Here is a 12,398-nt window from a genome sequence, read left to right on the forward strand (position 1 = left end):
TGAATTAATTAGATGAGCTGTGTTGGAGGGATTTGTTCTCCCTCAGCTTTGGGTCTTTGTATTTTCTAATGGCTCCGTCCAATCGCATGACAGGAATTAGAGACCAAATCATATTTGCAAATCCCCGTCCTTCTCAGCTGAGACTCATTTATAAACCGCAAGCTTGATTTAATTAGGTAGAAAGGTTGGAAGTTTTTTTTGTTTTCAGAGGGAAAAGGTGTCTGACTAATTCCTGTACTCTTCTTAAAGCATATGTAATCAAGCAGTGAAATGGATAAAAAATAGCAGTACAAAGTAAAGTTTTCATTAATTGTCATGCTTCTACATATTTTAATTGTCTTTGGTGCTTAAAGAAAACTTAGATATTTTTCAGTATAAGCATCTGCACAGTTTTCTAACTCTTCAATAGTTTTTTCTAGATTTTAAAAGGTGAAAACAATGAAGGTTGCTGTAGAATTTGTAGGTTATCCATTAGTGGACATCTATTTTTACAGTTTTATTTAAGTTAAATTTATATTGTTCTCTGTTACTTTTTTCTGTGTTGAGTTCCACATTTTCACAAAGGCCAGTTTTCTTTTTTTTCTCATTGGTCTTACACTGGAGCTGCTGGAATGTCTGCTAACTGAATTATTGTATTTTTTTAAATTGTGTCCACAATCATGACGAATGCAGATACCAGTGACATTGGATTTTTGGGGGGGAATCACTGTTAATAATTTCAGGTAGGTGAGATTCAGGAATATGTCAATATATGCCATCCAAAATTGAATTTATCATCCGAAGAAGAAATAAATCCCTTTACTTTTTTTCAAAGACTTTTGTTATTAAAAATTTGTATGAAGGCCCTGAAAGGTGATTAACAGACCTTCATAGAGACAAGCTTCTATAACTTGAGTCTCCTGTTGGGGGATTCAAAACTTTGCCTGACATTCTGAGGTTCCGTCTAAAATAATGTTCTTTGCTATCACTACAAAGTAATGCCTTCAAAGAACGTTTTTTTTCATCAATAGTTTCTTTAGGTCTTTTAAGATTTAATTAGTCTCTCAGATCACATTTCTAGTTATTTTCTGGTTTTTCCAGACTCCAGAAGTGAATCGTATTGTCACCTCCCTGTATCTCAGAGTCCTATACTAGAAAAGAATGGATGTAACCCTAATCACTAGAGTTGAGTGTTTTTGTGAAATTAGTTTCTTTTTCATTCAGGTCATTTTCAGGTGTCCTTCAAAATTGATATTTTCCCGAAGGTGAAATGTCATCACCCAAGCCTACAAATTTCAGACTTACAGTTGGACAGTTGCTAATGAACCTTTTCAGTAGATACTTTCCAGTTTGTGTGTTATACCCACATCGTTACCGGTCACTGTGTAGGTGTTGCTCAAGAACTGAGAAGGATCAACTCAGGGGAAAGGAAACCAAAATTCAGATTATTCTTTTTTTATGGAAACCAAAACTAAAGACAAAGGTTGATCCAGTTGCAACACATAATTTTCAAATTCTTCAGATTGGTTGTCTTTTGTTGACGAAAGTCATTCAAATGCTAATATTTCCCTTTTAAAAAAACAAGGCTGAGTTCATTACTTTCACTTTGTATTCTATTTTTGTTTATGAAGACAATTAAATTTTAAAAACTTTAATTTCAGATTCATTTGTGTCTGTTCAGTCTGTGATTCAGTGACATTAACCAAGCAATAATTAGCTAATGCTTCAAGAATTCTTCGTGAATAACTATTTGCAAACTAAAAAAAAAACAGAAAAGTATGCATTTGTTAATCTTTTTCTTTCTGTTTTATTTAAAGGAAAGTATTAAAGGCATCTTGTAATGTGGATTATGAGGCTAAATGTAGTATATGTGTACATTATGTGATAGGCACATATACTGTATATGCTTTTGTTTCCAGTACCTTTTTGTTGCATCTTAATGTCTCTCATTATACTGTCCCAACATTTGTAGAAATTTCTGCCATTTGCAGTGCATGAACAGGCAAAAAGTTTAATAATTCTTTAAAAAAAAATAACACCAAACTTTCAACTTATGAGAAAACCCATTTGAGACAACTTGCAGAAATGTTCATGTTGTTTTACCAATAACAGTGTGATAGTTTAGTCAAATATTGAACAAATTGAACTTGGGTGCAAAATCTATAGTGTCCCAAACTCTCCTACAACTTCATTTATTATTGTTTTTTTTATCATAGAGAACTGGGGGTTGGGGAAAGGGGGGCGAGTTGTGAAAATGATAAGGCAGTTACAAAACAATCTGTCCTCAAGCTTGGAGCGCTGCACACTCGTTAATCCCCTATTGAACCGCGCTGAAGAGGGAGGGCTGAGGGGGGGAAACAGGCCAAGGGCCTAGACTGACATCCATGGGAATCTGGAAATCTATTCAGTAGTAATTATCAGCATCAATACGGAGAGCAGCGGCAGAGGAGGGGGGGTTGCAAGGGGGTGTGGGAGAGGGGCGGCCAAGATGGAAACCATGGAGTGCCAAAGCAGCCAAGGGCAAGCGAGCGAGAGAGAGAGTTCTACCATCATTAAAGCTGACAAATACTTTCAGACGAGTGTTTGCCCATTGCCAGTGCTGATATGTCCCATTTGCATTTCTCAGGGGCACAATAGGCCACTCGAAGTCTAGAGGGAGAAAGAGAATGGAATAAAAAGGGTGGGATTGCAATTGAGACGTTAGAAAACGAAAGGCATCTTATCCTGCATTAGTGGAGCTGCGCTTGCCCTCTTCTTCCGAGTCCCTACCTCTGTGGCGCAGGCAGGCAGGGTGGTCAGTGCAGTGGCAGTGATTCACAAATGCAAACTCGGCTGCGCTTTTACTTTGTTAAGATACAAGCCTTTCCCACAGCCTTAATGCATAAGTGCCAGGTGTTGACTTTTGAGTTTCTGAACTTTGTTGCGTTCTGATTGTGACCTCATCTGGTGCACGTTTCTAGCCTTGTTGTTCCTCTTTCCCTCTCTGAATTTAGTTGCCATTATATCATTTGTGTGTTCTCAAAAGTAATAAAAAAATGCATTTGTCAAAATGCTCAAAATGATTACAGTACATGTGTATCTAGAAGTTCTATAGAAGTGTAACAGTGAATCCAAAAACAGTCCAAATCACAAGGAGGGGAATCCGAAACAAAGGTAAAAGCAAGCCAGGGTCCAAGCCCAAGATAAACACTGTAGAGAAACAGAGTTAAGGGGTTTTCTGAGAATTCAGGAATCTGAACAAGGCATGGGAGACAAGGTGGGGAAATAAGGTCTATTTCAGAGCACAGAGCAGAGTATGAGCAACCCTTAAGCATCCCTGAATCACCCAGACAGGCAAGAAGGTAACTGCCTCCAGGTGGTCCGGGTCTCCTGTCAGTCTTTGTGCATGTCAACTGGTGCTGAGAAACAGATGGGTGGACCAGAGTATACAACAACAAAAAAGTCAAATGCACCATTAAAAAATGTTCGTTGCTATTTGAATTGGTTGCAAATTATATCAATACAATTTTAGAGCTCTCAGACTTTGATTGTAATAACCAGTCTCCCAGCTGTCACAATAAATTATGTTGGTGATGAAATAGCACATCTAATGTTGTGCTTGGCCTCCCAACAGTTCTGTTCAAGTAGTATTAACACAGCAAATCACATAAAGAGCATCCTCAGGTTATAATGCTGCCATACTGAGGTAATATGAATATACCATTTTTAGCCGTTTGATCATGGACTCTCTGTGTGATTGACAGAGGCCTTGTTTTTGTGTCTCTGTGGATTCTTTTGAATGTTCTGGTAGCACAAGACCTTTGCCTTCAGGAACATAATTAGTCCCATTGAAATTTACATAGCTAAGTAATTTATGAATTGGTTGCCAAAAAGTGCTTTAAATAGCATATGTACTGTATTTGCCCTCTTAAGCAGAATAAATTGTGTTTAAGAGATATAAAGTACAAATCATAAGGTCAAATCTTTCCCAAATTCAATAAGAATCAGATTCTTAAACAGGCATTTGTTTTGTGCTACAAAATAAAAAAACAATCTTTGTCAAGGGTTAGGTACATTGAGCTAGTGTTTCTTTTCTATTTGTACTGATTAATTTCATTGAAATATACTGGAATTTTGTGGCCAACAAAGGACTGGCTTCAGATGATTATTTTCTTTTGAAAAGAAATCAATTTCAAAAGTATGCTGGAATTTTGGAATTATAGAATGTTGAATAAAATCCTCTGTAATGAGTAGGGAGTATGAAGTGCAAAAGTAAAATTCCATAGTAATGGCTTGACACTGTAGAGTGAAAAATATTATTACATAAAGTAGTATTTAAAACATAATTTAGGGATTTTTAATGAATAATTTAGGACATACAGTATACAATATTATCTTAAATTGTGAGTAGTCTGATGTATGTTTTCTGGTACCTTTTTAAAAAAAGCTCCAGTCTGTCTAATGGACAGTTTTGATTTAGTATACTGTATAGCTGTCTTTCAAATAAATAAATCTGTTGGAGAATCTGGTCCTGACATTTTCTACAAAGGCCAGATATCCTGTAACCCTTTGCCATACATCACTTTGACAAGCAGTTTCAAACCTTAGGTATAAATTGAAAATAGGAGACCTTAAATGACTTTGACTGTCCTAGTTCGGTGTCTGCTATAAGGCTGTCTTCTATTTGACTGGGCAATTGCTCCAAGTATTTAAATGCTCCTGCACTTTCTTTCAAATGTTTTCTGATTCCCATGAACCGGGGAAATTGACATGCAGCTTTTGAAAAAATGAAAACTTTCCAGTGTATGGTGACTCAACACAATATGGTAGTGGCTTGACCTTTTGCAGGTGGCAAAGGGGAAGATTCAGAGAAACAGAAGCTTTGACAGCTTTTTTATTTCTAATTTTCCGCAGACCCACTGCAGGCTCGCCCTTGTACACATTAAAGAATATTTCTAAAGCAAAAGTAAACTAAAATAGGGAGGCATATGTACTCAATGATGGCCATCATTAAAGTTCTGAAGATCAAATGAAGAAATGCTTCTTGCTAAAATCAATATTAGGCTTCGACCTCTCTATTCTTACTGTTTCAGTTTAGTCTTACTACTCTTGATTGAGATGCATAAAAAGAACTAAGAACATTTGCCTATAGAAATTAGAAACTATTTTCCCCACTTTTTAAATCCTTTTAACTCTTAAGATTTGTTCATACTTTTGCCTTGATATACAACACAACCCCCTGTATAGGTCTTTGTCTTTCTTCCACATTTCTGCGCATAGCTGAAATTTATCATCATCAAGTAACATACTGTATTTGGAAAAAATACCAAGTGATGATAAAAACATTTGAGATGCATGTCAAAATTTAAATGCTCCTTCTCTATTGGAAGTACAATGTTTTGAGGGTTGGCAATGCAGCGCCGAATCAGCATTGCAGGCATTGCAGAGCTCAAATGCAGCATTTAACAAAGATCTTTTATACAGTATGTGTGAAGGCTAAAAGGTTTAGGGAGAAGTTTTCATGCATTAGTTTGTATCTGAAAGGGTTGTGTGAGGCAGACTGTAGTCTGCAGCTAGTTTGTGGCAGTTCACAGAGAAAGTTGTACAGTAATATTCCTGCTTGCACTTACAGACAGTTGGCTATCATTAAGATGACCTATTCAACTTTCGTATCGTAAGTAAAGAAAACGTTTCCAGAATTAACTACTCACATTTTAATCTAAAATATGTTTTTGTAATTGTGATTGTAGTTATTTGTCTTGACTTGTTCATTTAAAGCTGGTAACTGTCCGATATATCTGAGTAATTCATTCCCAGTTTAACCGCTATGTGCTTAAGGTGTGATTGTGCTGCATTAAAACTCCTTGAAATTAAATTACATGAAAAAATTAGATTTTGTCATTCTCTCTCATTTTGTTATTTACTTTTGCAGAATTAATAAAATAAAGCAGTTTAATCTGCGTTAGTTCTGGAGTGAAAAATATCTAATGGAAAAAACAGTATCACATCACATCACTTTCAATAACCACTTATCCAATTCTGAATCACATTGCCCAGAGTGTATCCTAAGAAGCTTTGGACACAAGAGTGATACACCCTGCCAGGATGCCAGTCCATCGCAGGGCACACACAGAGACAAACGCACACCAGGCCACACCAGAAGGAGAACATATAAACTTCATGCAGATAGCTCCCCAGTAATTGAACCCAGGGCCCCAGGGTGGTGACAGCTGAACCACAAGACAGTAAGTGAAACCGATTTTCTACCCATACCATGACTACACTAATATCCCAGGTAAAAGGTGACATGGTGAGATAGGTCGAAACTGCCACAGGAGTATTATCTTTACAAAATGGTAGTTTTAGAAAAAGCCAAATAAATCTCAGCACTGCAAGAAGAAAAGGCTTTTTGACTAGAAGAATGCAACCTAAAGATAATCAAACATTAATCAGGCAGAAGAAATAAACCAAAGCAAAAGGATGCTGTGAGGTGTGGTGGCACTTTTAAAAATATTCAGGTTAGTTTGCTGTTCAAGTCATTATCTCAAGGACTGGAATTCAGTATGTATTGACAGCCATATGCTGAATGAGATGGCAAAATTCATTCATTTTAAAAGAAGAGAAATAAATAAAATAATAAGTAGACTGGTGTTAATGTGGGGTCTGACAATTTGTGGCACATGACTGATTCCCTGAGCCAGAAGCCATCAGGTGTATATACAGTATGTGGTAATGCCAGCCTGCATAACCTCAGACTCCAACTGTTTTCATTTGCCTTTTCTCTCTCCCACTCTCTGATTTCCTGGAGAGTGCATTTCATTGCCCTGACTTGAAAAAGATCTAGGATAAATCTAGGCCAGACCTTTTGTTTTCTGTGATTTTTGTAAAATCTCATGGAAATTCAGACATACAGTACAAGGTTTGTAGTTATGATTATTTTCTCTTTAAAAAAATGTGTCCTGAAAGATACCTTAGTATCAGGCTGTATCATGGTTTGCCATAACTCTCCATGTTATACAGTGATCTCACTATTCTTTATTACACTACACTGATTTTTGTTCCATGTTATACCACTGTTATACCATGTTATACCATATTATACAATTTAGCTTCTATAAGGTTTAAGAATCATAAGTAAGCTGTTTTCTCCACAATAGTGTTTTGCGAGTTCCTTTCACGTGTAAAAAAGGGAAGAAACACCAAGGAAAACTAAATCTTAATAGAACTTGAAGAGTACTATTAGTGTGATGTGCATGTCACAGCTGAGGAAATGCTCCTCGTTCACTGTGTTTCATGCATTACAGCATTGTTTTTTTTCCCTCTCCAGTAGTCAGTGTACGTCCTTTGTGAAATGAAAGTAATATAACGCTTGTCAAGACACAAGCAGGGGGCCTGCCAGATGTTATACTTTTCAATCCCCAGGATATCCCCCAAAACAGTAGAAAGCACACTCTGTCTCCACCCTGACAGTGGGGTGGGTCTGGAAGTTAACCTGCCCCAGTAACATACAGCTTATGCCTTACTTTTTCCATTGGTGTAATTTTTCTTGTGCGGCTCATCTTGCATTACTTAGTATCAGTGTCAGTGTCTGTAGCCCCAGAGCAAGATTTCTATCAGCCCTGGTGTGACTGAGTCAGAGAACTGAGTTGAGAAACAGGGAGGCGCCTGTTTTTTTTTAGTTTATGTGGGAATTCCTCTACAGCTGAACGATGGGGCACACAGCACGTTTCAGCATGGTTAAGATAAGCAACTGACCTGCCAGTCACTGTCACCACCCATTGAGACAGCCTGCCTCCTCTTTTTTTCTAGCGAAAAAAAGCCACCATGATGCATTTGTGCTCAGGCTTGTTTGCCCTGACAAACAAGAAAGAAAGGGAAGAGAGCTCAGGAAAATGTCTAAAACCTACGCCATCTGCTGCAGCATGTTGAGATGGTACCATGGCACATTTTAATATACAGTAGGAAAAGTAATAAAGCTTTTGATAGTTGACAGAAAGAAAAAAAATTGTCAGTTACAGAAATTCGCATGATAGTTGCGATGCCCAGTTTCTCAACTGGAATGAACGAAAAATGGGCCCTAATGACAATACAAGTTGAGGTGCAACCAAATAAAAAGGTAATGCAGCACTTCTTCTGAAGTTAAGAACATCGCAAGCTGTATCTCATCAGAACACACTGGTAAAGATCAGGAGTCTGGCAAACACATCCGACTTTCTACTTTCGACTTTCTTAATGTACATCATTCTTATCTGGAAGTGGGATACAAAATGCCATACATACAATTAATTCTAAAATTTCTCTGTTTACATTTTAGATATTAGAATTACATACAGATGGTTATATCAACATTCATCGTGAATCCTGGTCTGTTAAGCTGAACATGACCAAATTCTATTAATTCAGGTGGGTAGCTGCGTCAGCATGCGTAGGCTGTAAAGGAACAAGTAATAGGTTTATTCCATGCTGAAAAAAAGAAGAAAGAGAACACAACGTTTCGGCCGTGGAGCCTTCTTCAGGTGTGAGCAGGTTGCTCACACCTTGCTCAGGTTGCTTCTTCAGGTTGCTCACACCTGAAGAAGGCTCCACGGCCGAAACGTTGTGTTCTCTTTCTTCTTTTTTTCAGCATGGAATAAACCTATTACTTGTTCCAAATTCTATTAATGTTGCATATACTGTTTTTAAACAGTGTTATGATCTAATAAAGTATATAAATGGTGTGTTATTTCACAAAACAGGCAGAAATTGTACAGACCCAGGTGGTATATATCTGCTGCGTATTGTGCATTTTACTGAACTGCCTTCTTCATGTGTGACACACCTGAAAATTACACAGCTCCACAGCCGAAACGTTGTGTTTTCTCTCTTCTCTTTTCAGCATGGAATAAACCTATTATTTGTTCCTTTGCAGACTACGCATGCTGAGGCAACTACCCACCTGAACCACTAGTGCTGGTAAAGGAGCATTTAGAATATTATGTACAATTTTGGTCACCACATTTGAGAAAAGATATTGCTCCTATAAAATCAGCAACCAGATACATTCCAGGGCTTAATGGATTGTCCATCACTGACAGGCTCGAGGAACTGAAACCTTTCAGTCTTGAACAGAACACATGACGAGGGAACCTGATGGAAGTATCCGAAGTCAGCCCAGCAAATTCAGAATAAAAAGTGAAACATGAACAAGTGGGCACAAATGGAAACTTCGTGGATTTTACCTGCGTTTTGGGAGCATGAAACAACCTACCCAGTCATGATGTTGAAGGCGATACTCTGGGTTCTTTCTGGGAATAGATACATGTACTGTAATTTTAGGATCAATTAACTACTGTCAAACAGGGTGGATTTACCAAGTGGTCTGCTTCATTTTAATCTTTCTTGTGTTACTTTTCCAATATGTGCCTGCCTTATTGTCATTGTATTCATATAATGTACTCTGTGTTACCTGCATGATACTACACAATGTACAATCTACATAGACAATTGTCTATATTTTAAGTTGCATTGGATGGTGGTATCTCTTAAGCCAGTAAATAATAACACAAGAGAAGGTTTCAGATCAGAAATAGACGAAGAGCAGGTGAAAAAGAATGCCATATCACATAATCAGAAAGTAATGCAAATCTAAGTGCATTGTTGCTAGGCAGTCCATGTTTCCTGTTGTCACTGGCACCTTTAGTTTTGAACTAGACACCATTCATGCCCTCCAGCTGTTGGTTGCAGTTCAGGAATCAGTGATAAACCCTGACAGAATGTTTTGCAGGTCCAAATAGTCAGCACCTTATCTCTGTAAAATAAAGAGAACTACTGTTTATACAGGAGGTGCTGGGGGTCCACTGTATGAACACTGGTTTTTGGTTGCAATTTGATTCAGTATGTATGCAGACCAATGTTTGTAAGCCACCGAAAATGACCTTGGGATGAAAGAAAAATACAAAAACTTCCTTGTTTTTCTTCCATGGTGTCTATGTTTTTCCAGTAATCAAATCTTCAATTTGCATTTGTATAATTTGCAGGGATTTTACTGCTATGATGTAATCATGTTCATGTACAGTACAGTGGAAAGCTGCATTGAAGGCAAATCTCACAAAACAACCCTCTTTCCGTCAATGTTAACTAAAGTCTGTAACTCTATACATTGCTTTTCCTGTGTGGCATGTCTGTCTTGGCATTTGCAAGCTCTGTCATGAAAAGCTTCCTGTCTGTGTGATATAATTTTCAAATCTTAATGAACCGGTCTTTTGTCAATCTGAAATTAATTTGAAAAAATGTAAAAACCTCATTGTCACTGACTCTGAAACAAAGGAAAATTGCTTTGAAGTGTGGTGTACATGGGCAAGCAATTTGAAATTCTTGCCAGTTTGCAGAACATGTAAAGGATTATATTCTAAAACAACCATTTGTAAGTAGAGGGATAGTATTACTCTTTCCTAATTTTCTGCTAGTACCTTAATCTCCAAATTTCCATAGAACCCATGTCCAGAGTTGCAATGCAAAGCAGCAGTTGCTGCTATTAAAATCAATATAATGTTAGGCTTTTTGAAAGAAGTGTCTTTTTTTTCATTTGGGTGCATCAGTCATGGAATATGAACCATTTCAAGACAGTCGCAAAGGAATCACATCTTCCAAGCTCAGATCTATAGTTGTGGAAGAAGGATTTGAAGGTTTTTTTTTCTTCATGAAGCCTGATTAAAATAATGAAGACTCAGTGATTTTTTTTCTAATTCCACTCAAAGAAAGCTTTGTCTACAAACAGAACCTGCTTGAAATTTATCCCAGAAAGTTGATGCGGTCCGATTGTTATCGGCAGGCCCCCAAATCGCCTGGATCGTCTCCATTCTCGATCCTGTAATTTAAACTGCAAGCTGCTTATTGGAAATCTGAGATAAAAGTTTAATGATAATAAAAAAGTAGGAGTGCTTCTTTTTTGCCTATATTTCCCATCCCTCCTCTTCAGTCATGCACCCCAGCTTCCCATTGTCTCCATTTCCCCGTTCAAAATATAATCAGGTTTTATTATTTTTAAATTACCAGATGAAATGGATATCTCTCTCTTTTTTAAGCCTGCCAGGTAATTATAATAATAGGCGAAGTGGGAAGACAAAGCAAAGCTGGTATTCGATACTGAGCCAAGTTGTGTTCCCTCTCTCTCGCTGTACTGAAACAAATCTTACAAATGAACCTTCCACAAACTAGACTGAAATACGATGTTTTATGCCAGCAATGCTTCCTTTACAGCTGTCCTTCAATGCGCTTTAAAAATTCAGCTTCTTACAGCCCTCTGAGTCTTGGGGAGACGCTGCAAATTTGACAAACCTCTCTAACAGGCCTGAAGCCCAGCCGTTTGTTTTTGAGTTCCCCAGTATAAAACATCACATTTTTTTTCTCCTTCCTATGTGTATGTATATTTGTTACCAGAAGTTGGTAATTGGTATTTAAAAAAATAGTTAGGAAATAATTTTACTTCCTCCTTCTGAGGAAAAGTTGTGTGTGGATTACGTCTTAAAATACGGATGTGAAAGAAATAAATAAAGAAACAAAAAAGCAGTGAGGCTTTGCTGCTGCTGTGTGTGTTGGCCTCACAGAAAAAAGAGGTAGCAGTGTTTTTGGATACAGCTGTAGTGAAATGAAATTAAATGCTGTAACCAATTCTGCAGTGCCATTGTTGTGCCATTCTTTGCAGATCAGTTTGCATCTATTTTTGTGTGACCTTCATTTTCCTTTCAGTTATAAAACATAAAAGCATATTTATTTTGCAATGAGCACTGCTTCATATTTCATATTTTAGTAAGTCTGGAAATATTTTTACTTTGACACTTTATTTAGGCAAAACAAATCCCTAGGTTGTTTCAATGTGGGTATGAACCCAAGGCCATGCCACATAATAGGCACATAATGGACCTGAATTTACAGTAACTTATTTGGAGTACTATGAAGGTCGGCAAAAAGAAAGATTTGGAATCTATACAGCAAATCCATTTACTAAAACAACACACAGTGACACAGTTAACCAGGTCTCTTTTCAAGTTTATTTTTTCAATGTCTTCAATGACTTCTGAAAAACGAAAAGATTAAGTGCACTCAGTCGCAGTGCATACCGTTTTAGTTGTGAGGGGAAAATGAAAGAAAGTATGGGGACTGCACAAGTTTGTCATAAACAGCTCAGTTTGTGAGTCACTGTGTTTTACTATGAAATGCAGACATTTCAAGTTGCCAAGTTGGCAGGGCTTCAGTTACATGTCTAAGGTCGGTTTGGCTTTTGACAGAGATGGTACACTTTGGATGTAACATTTGCTACATTACTAAAATAGAACAACAGAAACATTGGTGGTTTCTAATTCAATTTCTTCAATTTGCTTGACTGAAACTTTTAAGAATAGATATCTTTTTTGACTAGCAATTTTCCCAAAGACCACTCACCAAAGTAGGTCCCCTTTACA

General features: G+C 37.3%; 1 long non-coding RNA gene across 1 annotated transcript; it reads left to right on the top strand.

The window, feature by feature from the left end:
- The first annotated feature begins 6,995 nt into the window (after positions 1–6,995).
- LOC148652693 (uncharacterized) lies at positions 6,996–11,607 on the top strand. Its single transcript, XR_015925399.1, has 2 exons — positions 6,996–8,361; positions 8,867–11,607. It is a non-coding gene; the product is annotated as an uncharacterized LOC148652693 (long non-coding RNA).
- The last annotated feature ends 791 nt before the right edge of the window (positions 11,608–12,398 follow it).

The sequence above is a fragment of the Lepisosteus platostomus genome, chromosome 11, assembly GCF_059453375.1.
Source record: "Lepisosteus platostomus isolate fLepPlt1 chromosome 11, fLepPlt1.hap1, whole genome shotgun sequence".
In the NCBI taxonomy this organism is placed as follows: Eukaryota; Metazoa; Chordata; class Actinopteri; order Semionotiformes; family Lepisosteidae; genus Lepisosteus; species Lepisosteus platostomus.